Raw genomic sequence first — 12346 nt, forward strand, 5'->3', positions numbered from 1 at the left:
TTTTGATCGTATGAACAGAGTTTCGACATTACGAAGTGCGTGCGGGATCAATAAAAAAATAATTTTCGTCATCTAAAGAAGTGCATATTACTATTTATTTTGTTATTTGTGATATATTAAACCGGTATCAAAGCGGCCGCGTAAATGTAGTCTGTGATGTGTGTGTGAAAAAGTATATAAAAAATGCGTGATGCATATATGTCAACGAAACTTTTCAAGATTTCATTAAAAAAAGTAAAAAAGGCACGCCAAGTATTAAAAGGTCGTGATCGTTGTTTTAAATGATTTTCTATATTCGCATTTTCAATAAATAAATTTAAAAAAATGTTTAACTGTGAAAAAATATGAGATCTATTGTAACATATACAGTGTATGAATTACGTTTCCTGTAGGAATTTTGAATTTTGGAAATAAAAAAAAATGAGATCATTTTCTAACGTAGCCAAGTACAGTGAATGAATTAAGGTTCTTGTGGAATTCATTCGTGTACACTTTTAGCCCTAATCCCTCACTTATTCAGAAAAATTTTCCAGCAAACGTCACAGAGCAACAAAGGTTTCTCGAATGATTCTGCAATTATTAAGAGATTATCATCTGTTTTTATGCTAGCTCGGGTTATAAACTTAAAACAGTTTACGCGTACAAGTGCATGCATTGTATCTATACGATGTACTGCATAAATTCATTTTCCACATTACACACAAGCTTGGCGTGCATGGTTTTCAATCGGAAGCTCAGGAAGAGACAATTGTTCAAATTTACTATGAAAACAATAATTAATTAGTATTGTATGAACGATTGTGAAAAAAACCGATCCCCCAATAAAATATGAGAGGCCCTGTTATATAATGATTTGGTAAACAATACAGATGGGTGAAATTTGTGGATAAAATTGAACAATTAAACGAACGGATAAAGAAATGAAATCAATCAATCCCTTTATATGCCTTTATTTTGTACGGATACATACGGCCATTCTTTCATGCCCATACGCAATCTAATTTATCCACGCGTCACTTTCACTCGTTTATCCGTAAACTCATTTTTTTACCGAATGGGCAGATGATTGGATGAATTACACAAGTACTGAAATGGATGAACAAAGAAGTAAGTTGTGTAAACATTGATTTGAGAAAAGAAAACGCGTTGAATACGAAACATTTGGAGTAATGAATTTATCAGTCAAACTAGTCAAGAATAGATATTTTTCTTTGTGTACACAACGCGGGATCTCACGTCGAACTACTCAATAAAATAGTTGGATGGAAAAGGGATGGCAAATTAAAAAACAATTACATGAGAGGATCATCAAGATTTCTTCAAATATATGGATGGATGAGGCATTCCTTCGCCGAGCTTCCGATTGAAAACCATGCACGCCAAGCTTGTGTGTAATGTGGAAAATGAATTTATGCAGTACATCGTATAGATACAATGCATGCACTTGTACGCGTAAACTGTTTTAAGTTTATAACCCGAGCTAGCATAAAAACAGATGATAATCTCTTAATAATTGCAGAATCATTCGAGAAACCTTTGTTGCTCTGTGACGTTTGCTGGAAAATTTTTCTGAATAAGTGAGGGATTAGGGCTAAAAGTGTACACGAATGAATTCCACAAGAACCTTAATTCATTCACTGTACTTGGCTACGTTAGAAAATGATCTCATTTTTTTTTATTTCCAGAATTCAAAATTCCTACAGGAAACGTAATTCATACACTGTATATGTTACAATAGATCTCATATTTTTTCACAGTTAAACATTTTTTTAAATTTATTTATTGAAAATGCGAATATAGAAAATCATTTAAAACAACGATCACGACCTTTTAATACTTGGCGTGCCTTTTTTACTTTTTGAAGTTTTAATATTTACTGATTTCACTTCTTTTTGCGAAGCGTGACAACTATATAGGAATCGTATTTCATTCACTGTATTTGTCAACTTCAGAAAACGATCTCATTTTTTTTTATATTTTGAAGTTTTTTATTGATAATACAAATATAGAAAATTATTGGAAACTACGATCGCGACCTTTTAATAATTGGCGTTCTTTTTTTACTTTGTCAATTATTTTTTTTTCTGATTTCACTTATTTTTTAGAGGCGTGACAATATTTACTTAAGAAAAAAAATACATTCCTCGTCTTCGACGAAAATTTTTAAAACGATTTGTTTCAAGTTGAGTACTTTTCTCTATGTGGCAAAAGCAATCGACACAGCCAATTTTTCTATGTAGATGGACGAAAACTGTGCGGTTATGTTCATGTGAGTTGAAACCTTTTACAAGCAATAATGGTGACGATTTTGATTATCCATTCAGCATATCGAATTTTCTAATGAAAGATTGGGAAATTCCTATGCAATGGGATGATATTTTCATTTTCTATTCCTTTTTTTGGAAAGCTCCATTTGTTTATTTGGAAAATTGATTCATGAAACTATCTTCTTCTACTTCTTCTCTTTCAATGGATTCCATATTGACATGGATACTGTCAATGGTTTGCAATGTCCAAAGAAACGTTGCCATGCTATTTAATATCTAAGACGACAGCTTTATAGTTATTTGTGTCCAGTGATATTTTTTCATGGTCTTCTATAACGTCAGAACATGCTTTCTCAATGCAGACTGTTAAATCGCCGATCTAGATATCGATAACTATGAGGAAATATATTGCAAACCATTGCACCGTCTACCTAAATATCGGAAAATATAAAATTGTCGAATATATATTGAAAAATATGAAGGCATCCACCTAGACGTCGAAAACCCTATAGTCGCCAACCTAGACATCGAAAACAATAGAGCCATCGACCAAGATATCGAAAACCATGCAGTCGTCAATCTAGACATCGAAAATCATGCGGTCGTCAACGTAGTCATCCTTAGAAAAACTGACTGCACCATCGGAAACTATGGAGCCGTTGACCTTCATACCGGAAACCATAGACAATTTCACCTCAACATCGGAAACTATGTTGAGACTATTATCGACCGGGATAGTGAAAACTATGAAGTCGTCGATCTAGTCCACGAAAACAATGGGAAAACATACCTGGACATTGAAAACTGCCGAGCCGTTGATCTAGACCTCGAAAAGCATGGAAAAACATACCGAGACGGCGAAAGCCATGAAGAAATATTCCTAGCCATCGAAAACCATAAAGCTGTCGACGTAGCCATCGAAAACAATAGAGCCGACGACCTAGACCATGAAAACCATGGAGAAACATATCCAAACATCAAAAAGTATGGAATTGTTGACTTAGCATCAAAAACCATGGCGGAATATACCTGGACCACGAAAATCATGAAGGAACATACCTAGACATTGAAAACTATGGAGAAATATACCTGGACATCCGAAACCATGGAGGAATATATCTAGACATTGAAAACTCTGTGAACACATACCTAGACATCGAAAGTTATAGAGCCATCGACCTAGATCACGGAAATGATGGAACAATATACCTAGAGAACAAAAACTATGTAAATACAGACCTAGCCATCGAAAACTGTTGAGCCGTCAACCTAGACCACGAAAAATATCGAGAAACATACCTAGACATCGATAACTATGAAGCCGGCGACCTCGCGCACTAAAACCATGAAAAAAAAACGAAAACCATGGAGGGACATACCTAGACATAAAAAAAATGATGGAATAATACACCTGGACATCGAAAACTATGTAGAAACATACTTAGCCGACGAAAGCGAAGGAGAAGCATACCCCGCAAACGAACAGTATGAAGCTGTCCACGTAGACATCGAAAACCATGGAGGAATCTACCTAGACCACGAAAATCATAGAGAAACATATCCAAACATCGAAAACCATGGAGAAATATACCTGAACCACGGAAACCATGATGGAACATGCCTAGATATTGAAAACCATGGAGGAATATACCTAGACATCGAAACCTATAGAGGAATTATCCTAGACCACGAAAACCCGAGAGAAACATACCTGGACATCAAAAACTGTGGAGTCGTCGTCCTCGACTGCGAAAACCATGAAGAAACATACCTAGACCACGAAAACCATGAAGGAATCTACCTAGATCACGAAAACCATGGAGGAATATACCTGGACCACGAAAACCATGGAGGAACATACCTAGACATCGAAACCCATGGAGGAATTATCCTAGACCACGAAAACCCGAGAGAAACATACCTGGACATCAAAAACTGTGGAGTCGTCGACCTCGACAGCGAAAACCATGAAGAAACATACCTAGACCACGAAAACCATGAAGGAATCTACTTAGACCGCGAAAACCATGGAAAAACTTATCCATACATCGAAAACCACGGAGGAATATACCTGGACCACGAAAACCACGGAGGAATATACCTGGACCACGCAAACCATGAAGAAACATAACTAGACATTGAAAACCATGGAGGAATATACCTAGACAGCAAAACCCATGGAGGAATTATCCTAGACCACGAAAACCATGGAGAAACATACTCGGACATCGAAAACTGTGGAGCCGTCGCCCTCGACCGCGAAAACCATGAAGAAACATGCCTAGTCCACGAAAACCATGGAGGAATATATCTAGATATCAAGAAATATGGAGAAATTCACGTGGACATTCAAAACCATGGAGGAATATACCTAGGCGTTAAAAACTATGGAGAAATATACCTGGATATCCGAAACTATGGAGAAATACACCTGGACATCAGAAACCATGGAGGAATATACGTAGACATCGAAACCCATGGAGAAATTATCCTAGACCACGAAAACCATGGAGAAACATACCTTAGACATCGAAAACTGTGGAGCCGTCGACCTCAACCGCGAAAACCATGAAGAAACATACTTAGACCACGAAAACCATGGAGAAACATACCTGGATATCGAAAACTGTGGAGCCGTCGACCTCGAACGTGAAAGCCATGGAGGAATATACCTAGACATCAAGAATAATAGAGAAATACACTTGGACATTAAAAACTATGGAGAAATACACTCTCACATCAGAAACCATGGAGGAATATACCTAGACATCGAAATCCATGGAGGAATTATCCGAGACCACGAAAACCATGGAGAAACATACCTGGACATCGAAAACTAAGGAGCCGTCGACCCAAACCTCGAAAACCATGAAAAAACATACCTAGACGACGAAAGCCATGGAGGAATATATCCGGACATAAAATACTATAGGGTCGTCGACCTCGACATACTCGAAAAATCCAGCGGCGTCGACCAGGATTTTATATTTTTTTATTTTTATTATTTATTATTTAATTTTCTTTTTATTATTATATTTTTTCATTTTATTATACTATTATTATATTATATTATATATTGTATAATATAATATATATATTGTATTATACATTAATTATAATAAAATATTTATTATAATATATTTTATTATTTATTAATAAATAAAATATATATTATATAATAATACGAGTTATGCGTAAGCCAGGAGCTGGTATTGCCCCCGCTGTCCGCACATTCTCTGTCTCTCTCGCTCGGCGATGCGCAAGAGAGGGGGTAGCCGCGTTTAGCGTACTGTGTGACAGGAGAGCCGAGAAATGTATACCAGGCCTGCAAAGGCCGTAAGTCCGAACGTAAACATGCTCAACTTACGCCTCTCTGTCTCTAAGAAATGAAATTTATCGTAAAGCGTTCGGTCTCAATTCTTTAAAGAGACATATCTCGGGAATGGCTGAATGGATTTACTTCCAACAAAGACCAATGGAAAGGGAAAAATCGAAAAAAAATTCTCACCAATTTTTAGATTTTTTAATAATATGGTTTGTCCGCAAGCGCCGTTTGAAAACTCTGTGAAGTCAAAAATCGGCATATTCGCGTATATAAGAGTGCGGCAGGGCTCGCGCTGGCTTTTTCTTTACGCGCTGCTGATTTTCCTTTTAATACTTGGCGTCGAGCCGCTACCGCGTCTCTTGATTTCGTTCGATTGGAAATAAGTGTTAATTGAAATAATCCTTCAATTAAACCAGAGTACGAGAAATATTGTCCAGTGCGAATATATTGTCAGTGGCGTGGTTATATATCATGTGTACATAGGTTATATATACGAATAAATAGAACAAAAATACACGCAACTGTTAGAATGATATTAGAAACTTTAATTGAATAAATGTTTTCTAATTTATTTCTTGTGTCGTCATTATTTTTAAACATCCCCATATTTTGCTTGATATTCAGTTTGGCTCTGCCCTCTCCGATCCTTGTTTCCACCCCATCAGTTTGCAGCGGATCGATTCATATTATTAATTCGTTCCCTAATATGTGTTCTATCAAGAGACGCGGTAGCGGCTCGACGCCAAGTATTAAAAGGAAAAACTGCAGCGTAAAAGAAAAGCCAGCGCGAGCCCTGCCGCTACTCTTATATACGCGAATATGCCAGTTTTATGACGTCACAGAATTTTCAAATGGCTCTCACAAATAAACCATTTCATAAAAGAACTTGAAAATTTGTGACGATTTTTTTTCGATTTTTCTCTTTCCATTGGTCTTTGTTGCAAGTAAATCCGTCCAGTAAATCCTGAGATATGTAACGTTAGGGATTTAAAATCCATCATTTCGGGATTTTCATTTTCTTAGAGACAGAGAGGCGTAAGTTACGCTTGTTTACATTTGGACTTACGTCCTTTGCACGATTTCTTACTTTTGTCACACTCTACGTCACGCACTACGCTGAACGCGGCTACCCCCTCTCCTTCTGCGTCGCCGAGCGAGAGAGACAGAGAATGGGCGCACAGCGGGGGCAATACCAGCTCCTGGTTTGCGCATAAAATATGTATATAATTATATAATATATAATATAATATATATATTATATTATACAATATATAATATAAATTGATAATATTATAATAAAATAAAAAAATTGAATAATACGAATAACATTAAATAATAAATAATAAAAATAAAAAAATATAAAATTCTGGTCGACGCCGCTGGATTTTTCGAGGATGTCTAGGGCGATAGCTCATGGGTTTTGGAGGACTAGGTTTAGGTACATTCTATCGCGATTTTCGATTTCTAGGTGGACGACTCCATAGTTTTTTATGTCCAGATATATTCCTCCATGGCTTTCGTCGTCGAGGTATGTTTTTTCATGGTTACCGAGGTCTGGGTCGACGGCTCCTTAGTTTTCGATGTCCAGGTATGTTTCTTCATGGTTTTCATGGTTTCGGATAATTCCTCCATGGATTTCGATGTCTAGGTATATTCCTCCATGGTTTCTGATGTGCGAGTGTATTTCTCCATAGTTTTTCATGTCCACGTGTATTTCTCTATAGTTCTTGATGTCTAGGTATATTCCGCCATGGTTTTCGCGATCGAGGTTGACGGCTCCACAGGTTTCGATGTCCAGGTATGTTTCTCCATGGTTTTCGTGGTCTCGGATAATTCCTCTATGGGTTTCGATGTCTAGGTATATTCCTCTATGGTTTCTGATGTGCAGGTGTATTTCTCCATAGTTCTTGATGTCTAAGGTATATTCCTCCATGGTTTTCGTGGTCTAAGTATGTCTCTTGATGGTTTTCGCGGTCGAGGTCGACGGTTCCACAGTTTTCGATGTCTAGGTATGTTTCTCCATGATTTTCGTGGTCTAGGATAATTTCTCCATGGGTTTTGATGTCTAGGTATTTTCCTTCATGGTTTTCAATGTCTAGACGTTTTCCTTCATGGTTTTCGTGGTCCAGGTATATTCCTCCATGGTTTTCGTGGTCTAGGTACAATCCTCCATGGTTTTCGTGGTCTAGGTACGTTTGTTCATGGTTTCAATGTCTAGGCATGTTCCTTCATGGTTTTCGTCATCCAGGTATATTCCTCCATGGTTATCTCGGTATAGGTAGATTCCTCCATGGTTTTCGTGGTCTAGGTATGTTTCTTCATGGTGTTCGTAGTCGAGGTCGACGGCTCCACAGTTTTCGATGTCCAGGTATGCTTCTCCATGGTTTTCGTGGTCTAGGATAATTCCTCCATGGGTTTTGATGTCTAGGTATATTCTTTCATGGTTTTGAATGTCTGGACATGTTCCTTCATGGTTTTCGTGGTCCAGGTATATTCCTCCATGGTTTTCGATGTATGGATATGTTTGTCCATGGTTTTCGTGGTCTAGGTACATTGCTCCATGGTTTTCGTGGTCTAGGTAGATTCCTCCATAGTTTTCGTGGTCTAGGTAGATTCTTCCATGGTTTTCGTGGTTCAGGTATATTCCTCCAGGGTTTTCGATGTCTGGGTATGTTTCTCCATGGTTTTCGTGGTCTAAGTTGATGGTTCCACAGTTTTCGATGGCTAGGTCTGAGTTTCCATAGTTTTTGTTCTCTAGGTATATTTCTTCATCATTTCCGCGATCTAGGTCGATGACTCCATACTTTTCGATGTCTAGGTATGTGTCTACATATTTTTCAATGTCTAGGTATATTCCTCCATGCTTTCGGATGTCCAGGTATATTTCTTCATAGTTTTAAATGTCTACGTATGTTCCTTCATGGTTTTCGTGGTCCAGGTATATTCCGTCATGGCTTTTGATGCTAGGTCAACATTTCCATAGTTTTCGACGTTTGGTTATGGTTCTCCATGGTTTTCATGGTCTAGGTCGACGGTTCCATTGTTTTCGATGTCTACGTCGACAGCTCCATGGTTTTCGATGGCTAGGTATATTTCTCCATGGCTTTCGTCGTGCTGGTATGTTTTTTCATGCTTTTCGAGGTCTAGATCAACGGCTCCGTAGTTTTCAATGTCCAGGTATGTTTTCCCATTGTTTTCGTGGACTAGGTTGACGACTTCATAGTTTTCACTATTCCGGTCCATAGCTTCATAGTTTCCGATGTTAAGGTGAATTTGTCCATGGTTCCCGATATGAAAGTCAATGGCTCCATAGTTTCCGATAGTGTGGTGAGTTTTTCTAAGGTTTTCGATATCTAGGTCGTCGGCTCTATAGTTTTCGAAGTCTAGTTTGGCGACTATAGAGTTTTCGATGTCTAGGTGGATGCCTTCGTATTTTTCAATATATATTCGACAATTTTATATTTCCCGATATTTAGGTAAACGGTGCAATGGTTTACGATATATTTCCTCATAGTTATCGATATCTAGATCTGCGATTTAATAGTTTACATTGACGAGGCAGGTTCAGACGTTACAGAAGACCATGAAAAAATATCACTGGACACCAATAACCATAAAGCTGTGGTCTTAGACATTGAATACCATGGAAACATCTCCTTGGACATTGCAAACCATTGACAGTATCCATGTCAACATGGAATCCATGAATGAGATGAAGATAGTTTCAAAAATCATTTTTCCAAGTAAACAAGTGGAGCTTTTCAAAAAAAGGAATAGAAAATGAAAATATCATCCCATTGCATAGGAATTTCCCAATCTTTCATTGGAAAATTCGATTTGCTGAATGGATAATCAAAATCGTCACCATTATTGCTTGTAAAAGGTTTCAACTCACATGAACATAACCGCACAGTTTTCGTCCGTCTACATAGAAAAATTGGCTGTGTCGATTGCTTTTGGCACATAGAGAAAAGCACTCAACTTGAAACAAATCGTTTTAAAAATTTTCGTCGAAGACGAGGAATGTATTTTTTCTCTTAAGTAAATATTGTCACGCCTCTAGAAAATCAGCTAAGTTAGAAAAAAAATAATTGACAAAGTAAAAAAAGAACGCCAATTATTAAAAGGTCGCGACCGTAGTTTCCAATAATTTTCTATATTTGCATTATCAATAAAAAACTTCAAAATATAAAAAAAAAATGAGATCGTTTTCTGAAGTTGACAAATATAGTGAATGAAATACGATTCCTATATAGTTGTCACGTCTCGCAAAAAGAAGTGAAATCAGTAAATATTAAAACTTCAAAAAGTAAAAAAGGCACGCCAAGTATTAAAAGGTCGTGACCGTCGTTTTAAATGATTTTCTATATTCGCATTGTCAATAAATAAATTTAAAAAAATGTTCAACTGTGAAAAAATATGAGATCTATTGTAACATATACAGTGAATGAATTACGTTTTCTGTAGGAATTCTGAATTTTGGAAATAAAAAAAAATGAGATCATTTTCTAACGTAGCCAAGTACAGTGAATGAATTAAGGTTATTGTGGAATTCATTCGTGTACACTTTTAGCCCTAATCCCTCACTTATTCAGAAAAATTTTCCAGCAAACGTCACAGAGCAACAAAGGTTTCTCGAATGATTCTGCAATTATTAAGAGATTATCATCTGTTTTTATGCTAGCTCGGATTATAAACATAAAACAGTTTACGCGTACAAGTGCATGCATTGTATCTATACGATGAACTGCACAAATTCATTTTCAACATTACACACAAGCTTGGCGTGCATGATTTTCAATCGGAAGCTCGGCGAAGGAATGCCTCATCCGTCCATATATTTGAAGAAAACTTGATGATCCTCTCATGTAATTGTTTTTTAATTTGCCATCCCTTTTCCATCCAACTATTTTATTGAGTAGTTCGACGTGAAATCCCGCGCTGTGTACACAAAGAAAAATATCTATTCTTGACTAGTTTGACTGATAAATTCATTACTCCAAATGTTTCGTATTCAACGCGTTTTCTTTTCTCAAATCAATGTTTACACAGCTTACTTCTTTGTTCATCCATTTCAATACTTGTGTAATTCATCCAATCATCTGCCCATTTGGTAAAAAAAGAGTGTACGGACAAACGAGTGAAAGTGACGCGTGGATAAATTAAAATGCGTATGGGCATGAAAGAATGGCCGTATCTATCCGTACAAGATAAAGGCATATAAAGGGATTGATTGATTTCATTTCTTTATCCGTTCGTTTAATTGTTCAATTTTATCCACAAATTTCACCCATCTGTATTGTTTACCAAATCATTATATAACAGGGCCCCTCTTATTTTATTGGGGGATCGGTTTTTTTCACACTCGTTCATACAATTCTAATTAATTTTTGTTTTCATAGTAAATTTGAACAATTGTATCTTCCCGAGCTTCCGATTGAAAACCATGCACGCCAAGCTTGTGTGTAATGTTGAAAATGAATTTGTGCAGTTCATCGTATAGATACAATGCATGCACTTGTACGCGTAAACTGTTTTAAGTTTATAATCCGAGCTAGCATAAAAACAGATGATAATCTCTTAATAATTGCAGAATCATTCGAGAAACCTTTGTTGCTCTGTGACGTTTGCTGGAATGATTTTCTACTCCTTCATGATGATTGTGGTAACATGATTCGAGAGGTTTCTAACCATGATCTTGAATTGCACATTTTGTAAATCAGATTTTCAAAAAAAAATCTGGTCTTGGTATAGTGTGTAGTTATTCTTTTCCCATTAGGTCTGTCGAGTGATAAATTTGGAAACTTTTCCAGAAAGCCTTTGGATACTTTTTTTGCTAATGATATGAAAAGTCGTATCTTAGGAATGTGGTATGCAAACACAAATTTTGATAACAAAACTTATAGAATGACATGTATGTTAAGTATTTCCACTTTGCAAACTATAAATATGGAATTATTATAAAAAAAATTCATTCCGATAAGTCTACTGTTGCTCAGTTTTGGATGCGATCAAATATGAAGCCTACCAACATCCCCAGAAACTTACAGAATTGCTGAATGCAATGTGCGCTATGTCATTTTAATGTAACATCATGACTTTTGACAACTTTTCATTATAATGCTGTAGATTCGGATCATTAAAATACTGCAAAAATCTGCAAAATATACAATTTAAATACTATGCCATTCATTTTACATTTTGACTCTAACTGTAACATTTATATGAAGTAAAAAATTGATTATAAAAGTCTTCAGTTGCTCATTTATGGATAGATTTGAAATTGCTGTCTTCGAAGCTCATTGCGCAGATACATTGAACCGCAGCAGATACCTGCGAACTCTGAAATTTCTGTGGATAAATATATATGCAACGGATCACCCCTTATCTAAGAGTGGCATACATCATACCTAGGGAAAATAAGATTGGGAAAAGTACATTGATGGTCCCTTATTTGCTAATAATTTCATGAAAAAGATTATCCCATAAAAAATGTTCGTATGAGAATGGAATCTATAAAAATGTACTAAGCAAATAATTTATAGAAATTTATACTAAAATCCTATAACCATCATAACATAAAGGTGGAACTTTTGAGAAATAAAAAGGCGTGATATCAAACCATAAACTTCCCCTAGGGAAAAAAAGGTTGGGACAAGTACATTGATGGTCTCTTGTTTCTGGATGGCACAGAAAAAAGATTTAGAACCAGGAAAAAAATTCTATAAAAATAATAAACGAAAAATTGAAAAGT

This window comes from Venturia canescens, chromosome 3 (assembly GCF_019457755.1).
Source record: "Venturia canescens isolate UGA chromosome 3, ASM1945775v1, whole genome shotgun sequence".
In the NCBI taxonomy this organism is placed as follows: Eukaryota; Metazoa; Arthropoda; class Insecta; order Hymenoptera; family Ichneumonidae; genus Venturia; species Venturia canescens.